The 9,435-nt window shown below is 47.7% G+C and overlaps 1 long non-coding RNA gene across 1 annotated transcript in view; it reads right to left on the bottom strand.

Annotated features, from left to right (window-relative positions):
- Nucleotides 1-250: 250 nt before the first annotated feature.
- The window catches only part of LOC116967496, a 29,918-nt gene continuing 20,733 nt past the window's right edge, over nt 251-9,435 (bottom strand). Inside the window, exon 2 of the long non-coding RNA XR_004410234.1 lies at nt 251-566. This is a non-coding gene — a long non-coding RNA (uncharacterized LOC116967496). The remainder of the gene's footprint in view (nt 567-9,435) is intronic.

Genomic DNA, 9,435 nt, shown 5'->3' with positions numbered 1-9,435 from the left:
TGCAGGTGGTTGCCGGAGGTTGCAGGTAGTGGAAGCAGGTAGGGAGACTGACAAAAACCTCCGGGAACTGCACGGAAACCTTGGGTGGGGCGCAAAGTCTCCAGAGGTTTCCGTTCAGGTTTCCTAAGTGGGACAGGGGCATAAAGCTGCCAATAAAGCATTACAATGATATTTCCTGGAAAGATAAGGTCCATGGCCTGCTTGCTGCTCCAGGCAACACTGGGAGAGAACTACAAGGACGTTTTGAAAATATATTTCACACATGTTTTATTTTAACCATTTTGCTGATTAGACAGAGAAGTATTTTGGAGTTGTGAAATGCAGCCAGTAAAGGTGTTTCAGTAAAGGAACTCCCACCCACAGATGTAACAATGGGATTGGGGTCATATTAGGTTCCTCAGCCAGGCTGACTCCTTTAAATCCTCCGATATAACAGCTCAGGGTTTCATTCTGGCCTGAAGAAGGGTCCCGACCCGAAACGTCGCCCATCCATGTTCTCCAGAGTTGCTGTCCGACCCGTTGAGTTACTCCAGCTCTTTGTGTCTTCTTTCATTCTGGCCTCTTGGCTGCATAGAATGTTGGAAGAAAATAGTAGTTTAGATTAGTTTAGAGATACAATGCGGAAACAGGCCCCACCGAGTCTGCGCCGACCAGCGATCCCCGCATATTAACACCATCCTACACACATTAGGTACAATTTTTACACTTACCAAGCCAATTTACCTGCATACTGTACCTGTATGTCTTTGGAGTGTGGGAGGAAACCGAAGATCTTGGAGAAAACCCAAGAGGTCACGGGGAGAACATACAAACTCCGTACAGACGGCACCTGTAGTCGGGATCGAACCCGGGTCTCCGGCGCAGCAAGCGCTGTAAGGCATCAACTCTACTGCTGCGCCATCGTGCCGTCCTTAGTAGACTGCATTGAGACTGCATCCTTCTGCAGTTGTACAGAGCCCTAGTGAGACCACACCTGGAGTATTGTGTGCAGTTTTGGTCCCCTAATTTGAGGAAGGACATTCTTTCTATTGAGGGAGTGCAGCGTAGGTTTACAAGGTTAATTCCCGGGATGGCGGGACTGTCATATGCTGAGAGAATGGAGCAGCTGGGCTTGTACACTCTGGAGTTTAGAAGGATGAGAGGTGATCTCATTGAAACATATAAGATTGTTAAGGGCTTGGACACGCTAGAGGCAGGAACATGTTCCCTATCTTGGGGGAGTCCAGAACCAGGGGCCACAGTTTAAGAATAAGGAGTAAGCCATTTACAACGGAGATGAGGAAACACTTTTTCTCACAGAGAGTGGTGAGTCTGTGGAATTCTCTGCCTCAGAGGGCGGTGGAGGCAGGTTCTCTGGATGCTTTCCAGAGTAAGCTAGATAGGGCTCTTAAAAATAGCGGAGTCAGGGGATATGGGGAGAAGGCAGGAACGGGGTACTTATTGGGGATAGAAACATAGAAACATAGAAAATAGGTGCAGGAGTAGGCCATTCGGCCCTTCGAGCCTGCACCGTCATTCAATATGATCATGGCTGATCATCCAACTCAGTATCCTGTACCTGCCTTCTCTCCATACCCCCTGATCCCTTTAGCCACAAGGGCCACATCTAACTCCCTCCTAAATATAGCCAATGAACTGGCCTCAACTACCTTCTGTGGCAGAGAATTCCAGAGATTCACCACTCTCTGTGTGAAAAATGTTTTCCTCATCTCAGTCCTAAAAGATTTCCCCCTTATCCTTAAACTGTGACCCCTTGTTCTGGACTTCCCCAACATCGGGAACAATCTTCCTGCATCTAGCCTGTCCAACCCCTTAAGAATTTTGTAAGTTTCTATAAGATCCCCCCCTCAATCTTCTAAATTCTAGCGAGTACAAACCGAGTCTATCCAGTCTTTCTTCATATGAAAGTCCTGACATCCCAGGAATCAGTCTGGTGAACCTTCTCTGTACTCCCTCTATGGCAAGAATGTCTTTCCTCAGATTAGGAGACCAAAACTGTACGCAATACTCCAGGTGTGGCCTCACCAAGACCCTGTACAACTGCAGTAGAACCTCCCTGCTCCTGGATGATCAGCCATGGATGATCAGTCATGATCACATTGAATGGCGGTGCTGGCTCGAAGGGCCGAATGGCCTACTCCTGCACCTATTGTCTATTGTCTATTGAAACTATTGAGAAGAGGCTTCTGCCCTAGCCCAAATAGTATTAGTGTTGATTTAGTGTAAATTGGTAGTTGATGGGTGGTGCAGACTCGATGGGCCGAAGGGCCTGTTTCCATGTTGTTTCTCTCTATGTTTAGTTTAGTTTTGAGATACTGCGCGGAGAGAGACCCTCCAGGTCAGATTTAACTGTCTGTCTGAAGGAGGGTTCCAACCCAAACTGTCACTCGTTCCTTTTCTCCTGGCCGTTGAGTAAAATTCAAGAGCTCTCCCGAGTTAAAAAAAAATTCAAACTCGTGGTAAGTACGTAGAATGTACGTAGCGGGTACGTTGGAGCTCGGGGACGTCTCTTAGCAGCTAGTAATGCTAACGGCAGATACTTGGTAAACGGGGTAAGCTCGGGAAGACTCGTGAAGATTTTTTAACATGTTGAAAAATGTCCTCGAGAGCCCCGAGTACATACGAGCGACTATTACCGTCATTCTCCGAGTTCGAATTAGGGGAAACTTGGGAGAACTCTTGAATTATATTGTACAGTGGTACAGGCCCATTCGGTATAAACAAGCATTTGCAGTTCCTTCCTACAATCTCCATCTCACCGAGTCCATACCAACCATCAATCACCCATTCACACTGATTCTATGTATTCCCCTTTCTCTTCCACTCCCGACACACTGCGGGCAATGTCCCGACACACTGCGGGCAATGTTACAGAGGGTCAATTGATCTACGGACCCACATGCCTTACAAACAAGACCTACAAAGGGGGCCCTTCGGCCCAACGAGTCCGCACCGACCAGCGATCACCCCATACACTAGCACTATCCTGCACACTACAATTTCACCAATGCCAATTAACCTACAAACCCGCACATCTTTCAAGTGTGGGAGGAAACCAGAGCACCCGGAGGAAACCAATGTGGTCACAGGGAGAACGTGCAAACTCCGCACAGGCATGTGCTATGCCTTTATGACCTACAATCCACAATGTGCACAGTTGGATTTGTGGAGCTATAGATGTCATTTTACAGGTCGGAAGGAGTTCACTTCAGCCCAAGGAGTCTAGATGTACTTCTGGACCAAGTACATATTGGGCTGCAGTTAACTCCTTCTATCCCGTAAAATGACATCTATGGCTTAATTCCCCCATTAATCTCCCCTGAAGCCGTATCCCCCCATTCCCATCATCTCGCCCACTCACCTCCTTCGGAATGAGTGAGGGACCCGGAGCATCCAGGGGAAAACCCACACAGCCGCAGGAGACCATGCGAGTTCCTTGCCCACGGCAGATATATCTCACAAGATGACCTTGATCTGTCTGGTTGGAATGAATCCCTTGGCAACACTAGTATCCAGGGATGATGTAACTCCATGCCAACCAATGTGCGGAAATTTAACAACCTGAATTTTTTTCCTTATCGTGAGAGGCGGCTGCAAGTGCAACTGAAAATGAGAGGAATAGCTTGGAAAATCAGAGCATTCTGTAGGACACAGTGCTGGAGTAACTCAACTCTCTGGAGAACATGGATAGGTGACCTGCCAGGGAGAACATTCCCAGTTTGTCCGAGCTCTCCTTAAAACTAATTCCCTCAAATAATCTGTTCACCTCCCCTCCTCCTCCTCACCTTCAGACTGATTGTACGAGGGAGGGGGGAGGTGAATTGGTTATTTAAGGGTATTAGTGATGAGGAGAGACCCTTCTTCAGACTGATTATAAGGGGGGAAGAAGAGGTGATAGGTTATTTAGGTTATTAGTGTTAAGGAGAGACCCTTCTTCAGACTGATTGGGGTGGGGTGGGGTGGGTGGGGGGTGGTTGGGGTGGGGTGGGAGCGTGACAAGGGTAAAGGTCGACACAGGTGAGGGGGATAGTTTTATGTCAAGCAGATATTTGGAACAAAAGCCAAAGATAAGAACAGTCCACCCTGTCTCAGGCCATCTGTTGCTGGCACCCAATAGTCCTGGTCGCTTCTCACCTCCAGCTCTTCACCCCCTCCCCACCTCTTACTTTCAGTTTGACGATGGGTCCCGACCCAAAGTGTCACCCATCCTTTATCTCCGGAGATGTTGCCTGGCCCTGCTGAGTTAAGGGCCTGCCACACTTGGGCGTCATTTGCGCGTCATTTACGCGACAGGCCGGCAGTGACTGACGCGCGACTGTCGAGCGAAAATCGTCCAGCGGTACGACAGTCGCTCGTCAAGCGATACGTCACGCAGGTGGCGCGCGAGGATTTTGAACATTCCAAAAACCTGGTGCGATCGGGAAGCGCCACGCGTCACTGCATACGTCACCACGCCTCACCACGCGCCAACCAATATTTAGGATCTTGCGTAAAAGACGCGCAAAGTGGGACAGGCACTCTGGCACTTTGCATCCCTTTGGTGTTTATCTTGAGGCAGGTTGGGGGTGGGAAAGGATGGGGGGGGGGGGGGAGGTTATCCGGGGAACAGCTTGTCAACAAGAAATAGCTTGGAGAGTGAGGACTGGAGATCGTAGACCCTAAGACCCAAAATAAAACAGCTCATGGAGTAGTAAGTTGGTTTATTGAAGACCTTAACAATATGCTCTGTCAGAACCCAAAATGTTTCCTGGTGCGCACTGGTAAAGCCGTCAATAAGCCGCCGTGTTCGGTAGATTCACCATTGATCCACATGTTAAGCCAGATACAGTACGGGTGTAGCACAACATAGCACAGAATCCACCACCTACAGAAGGGGCTGTGATGAGAATAACACATCTTCCGACTCAAGGAGTAAGCATTTAACATCGGAAGCAAACATCTTCGCCTGGAGATGGTGCCTCGGCCATTGGGAATAAGCTTGGTGCCGCTGTCAGTGTTACTAATGGATGCTTGCTGGTCCACTTAGACCTCTCTGGAGAGGAAGAACCGTCAGCATTCTGCACCACGCTCTCCAATCTCACGCCGAGCATTGGAGACAAGGAGCCCAATCAATAGTTTGTGATTTACGACAGCCTTATTTTTTTTGAGGAGCTGGGAAGATGTTTCAAAGTGAAGTTCCTATTACCTGCAGGCCGCTCCCCTACACCCGCACCACCAACCCTTTTCTCAATTCCGGAGACCAGCTCGCAAAACTATCATAAGGTCATAAGCAATAGGAGAAGAATTAGGCCATTCAGGCCATCAAGTCTACTCCGCCATTCAATCTATCTCACCCTCCTAACCACATTCTCCTGCCTGCTCCCCATAACCTCTGACACCCGTCCTAATCAATAATCTATCTATCTCTGCCTTAATCTGCCTCTATCGATCACTTCCAGAAGCTGGCTGCGGATTGTGCAAACTATTGGCTGGGACAGCAGGCTGAATATCGTCTTTGCTGGGAGAATTGAAAGCTCATAAGCTCGCAAACCCGTTGCCAAGATTCAGCCATCACATCTGGGCAACTCTGCCTGCGATCTATAACTCAAAGTGGCAAGCAATGCTTTTAGACGCTATGCTGTGCTCCATCTATCCAGTCTCTTGACTTTGAACTGTGAAATAACCGTCTGATTGGTCCTGTTACCCCGGACGCATTTTAGAAGCCTTTTTGTTTTGGAGGGTACAAATCACTCCTGAAGATTTTTGCCGCAGCTGAATTTTTGAGCTCCTTGTTTTTTTGCCGCAGGTGATGTTTTGAGCTCCTTGTTGTACAGTGATTTGATGTGAAGGCAAATCAGTCTTGTGGCCAGTGATCTCCTATCCTGGGAAGTCCAGGGTCTGGATGTGACTGCGCTATCCATCACAGCGCTACCCCTCCCAGGGTCAATGGGAACTCGTGTGGAAAGAGATAGGGAGTACAATTAATCAGATGTCTCTTTCAGAGAGCTAGCATGGGGGCAATAGGCCGAATGGCCCTTTTTGGTGCGATTACAAGAAAAGACAGATTCAATCTTCAGCTGGCTGCCTATGGACATGTGTGTTTGACATCTTCTCTTGCTTTACATTCCCCTCATTGATTCGAATCCTGTGTTTATACCAGTGTCAATCTAAAGCCAGCCTGCCTCGGTGTCTCAGGAAGCGGGTAGTAATGATTGACAGATGCACTGCCTGGAAAGGCAATGGAAGCTGATTGAACAATAATTTGACATCTTCATGAACGGGCACTTAAATAGGGAAAATGTACATAGTAATGTAGCACATGCAGTTTCAGTCGAGCTCTTTCAATGTGCCAGCACAGACAGAATGGGCTGAATGGCCTTAGATGGAGAATCACTTTTATTACGTTAGAGCAAAGGAAAGCTCTTACCCTCTTTGTTGCAAGAGGCAATAATAATAATAAGGAATGATTTGAACTGCCTCATCAACCAAACAATGGAGATCTTCAGGTCAAAATTCAGACTGCCTGACATTCATTTAGTTTAGTTTAGAGATACAACATGGAAACAGGCCCTTCGGCCCACCAAGTCCATGCTGACCACAATCACAAGGTCTATCCAAGACAACACTAGCGACAATTTACAGAAGGCAATCAACCTACAAAGCTCTACGTTTTTGGAGTGTGGGAGGAAACCGGAGCACCCGGAGAAAACCCACAGGGAGAATGCACAAACTCCGTACAGACAGCACCCGCAGTCGGGATCAAACCCAGATCTCTGGCGCTACAAGGCAGCAACTCTGCCACCCTTCACTATTGCAATAATTTAACATGGAGTCTAATCTTTCGATTGTTACTCAATATGCTTTGAGCCAAAGATCCTATAGCGAGCAAGATAGTCCACTCGACGAAAAAGACGTAGTACGGTCATGGGCAGATTCATGGGTAATTCTAGGCCCCATTTCCGTAACCGGCTTCCGTCTCCGCACCAAAGATCCCATAGGATACTAGTGCGGAGACGGAAACCAGTTACGGAAACATCCTCGTAAAAATAAAAGTTATTTGGGAAAAATCATCTCCTCATTTTCAGAATTTTAATTTATTAACACAAACTGTTCCCCCGGCAACGTTGATTACACTGCGAGTTGGGTCGGGTCGGGTTACGGAAATGGATGAAATGGATCCGTTGCGCACTACACATAAGCCCATTGCATTTAGCAGGAGTGGTCTATCTTGCTCCGGTATAGGATCCATGCTTTGAGCTGCAGAGCTGTGGTCACAAAGTGGCTGCAATAATTAATGCAGGGATTTGCAATGAGAAGCCAAGATTGTCGAGACATTGATTGACGATAAGACACACCTTGGATTGTCTTTAACCTAGAATTGATCGACGTAGAGATTAAAGGAAGAAAATTTGCTACATTGTCTAAACCTGAACCATAGAGATGCGATAAGTAAGAGTGAGGCAGCAAGCCAAAGTCAGCCTTGACTCAGCAGTTCGCACTCCCACATCCTCAGGCTGGAGGCTGGAGATGGAGATGCATATCAGAGGGGCTGTGGCACAACAATAGAGCATCTGCCCCACAGCTCCAGTGACCCAGCTTCAATCCTGACCTTGGGCGCTGTCTGTGTGGAGTCTGCATGCTCTCCCCATGACTGTTGTTAATTGGCTCCTGTGAATTGTCCCTAATATTATAAGGTCATATGGTCATAAGTGATAGGAGCAGAAATAGACCATTTCAGGTCAAGACCCTTCTTCAGACTGATGTCGGGGAGGGGGGGGGGGTGTGTGAAAAAACGTATCTAATTTTAAAGAGCCCTTGCTTTCTCCCTCCTTCCCTTCCCCCTTCCCAGTTCTCCCACGAAGCCTACTGTCTCCGCCTCTTCCTTTCTTTTTCCCGCCCCCCGACATCAGTTGTACCTCGAAAGTCTAAAGTATCAAGTTACAGGGATAGGCCCTTTGGTCCATAATCTTGAAGGGCCAAATGGCCTACTCCTGCACCTATTGTCTATTGTCTATAATGTTCACAAAGGTTACACGAGTTGCACTGGCCCTTTGTACATAGAATATATCCACTCAACTCTACAAATGTCTTGACCTAGCCACACTGTACAGTAAATTATTGACTGGGTGACACCATGAATGTATAAAAGCCACGCTCTGTTTTGCATTTCTTGCATATATTTTTAATGAACAAAGTTTACTTTTGAAATAATAAAATCGGTATAGATTTAGGGAGAGGTGAGGGGAGATAAAGGTCATGAAATCGCTGCTTTGTTGAATGCTGATTAGATTAGCCGATGATTCATATCTTACTGTGTGACCTGATAAAGGGCTGGATGCTGGTCATTTAAAATTGAGGTGTATGGTATTTTCTTTTGGCTGAGGGTGTTACATATCTGTAATCCTCTTCCCCGTTTGGGCTTGAAGGTTAGGTCATTGGACGTCTTTCGGTCATTTAAGGGGGGCACAGTGGTGCAGCGGTAGAGTTGCAGCCTTATTATGCCCCTGTCCCACTTAGGAAACCTGAACGGAAACCTCTGGAGACCTTTGCGCCCCACCCAAGGTTTCCGTGTGGTTCCCGGAGGTTGCAGGTGGTTGCCGGAGGTTGCAGGTAGGGGAAGCAGGTAGGGAGACTGACAAAAACCTCCAGGAACCTCCAGGAACCGCACGGAAACCTTGGGTGGGGCGCAAAGTCTCCAGAGGTTTCCATTCAGGTTTCCTAAGTGGGACAGGGGCATAACAGCGCCAGAGAGACCCGAGTTCCATCCTCAACACGGGTGCTGTCTGCACGGAGTTTGTACGTTCTCCCTGTGACCACGTGGGTTTACTCCGGATGCTCCGGTTTCCTCCTGCATTCCAAAGATGTGCAGGTTTGTAGGTTAATTGGCTTTGGTAAAAATTGTGATTTATCCCTAGTGCGTAGGGATAGTGCTGGTGCACGAGGTGATCACTGGTCGGAGTGGGCTCGATGGGCCGAAGGGCCTGTTTCAGTGCTGTATCTGCAAAGTCTGAAGTCTAAAGCAGTGTTTATGTCGGAGGTCGATAACTTTCGGAAAGATTGTAGAATTGAGAACCATCGGGAATGGGCACTGAGGAGTTGAGGGCTCAGGTGGAAGGTCGGCCATTTTGGTATTGAATGTTGGTTCAGGATTGAAGGGCTGAGTGGCCTTCACCTGTTATTCTGCTCAACCTGTTGACAGGGCATCTCTGACCAGACTTCACTTTGGTCACATCATTATGCTTGGCACGGTTTACTTGCATTAAATTCTTCCGTTCTGCCAGAAGCTGATGTTGAAATAATTGTCTCACTGTTTAAGAGTCAGGTTGGATGTTGGGCATGTGGTGAGGATCAAGGAGACGTACCCGTCTGCATAAAGATGAACACACAATGAATCACATTCTCAGAGGCCGCCATTCCCAAGGCCACAGAATAAACCTCATAATTCATAAGGTCGGA

The sequence above is a fragment of the Amblyraja radiata genome, chromosome 39 (genome assembly GCF_010909765.2).
Source record: "Amblyraja radiata isolate CabotCenter1 chromosome 39, sAmbRad1.1.pri, whole genome shotgun sequence".
Classification (NCBI taxonomy): domain Eukaryota; kingdom Metazoa; phylum Chordata; class Chondrichthyes; order Rajiformes; family Rajidae; genus Amblyraja; species Amblyraja radiata.
Note: the sequence above shows the minus strand (reverse complement) of the source record. Positions and strands in the feature narration are given on the sequence as shown.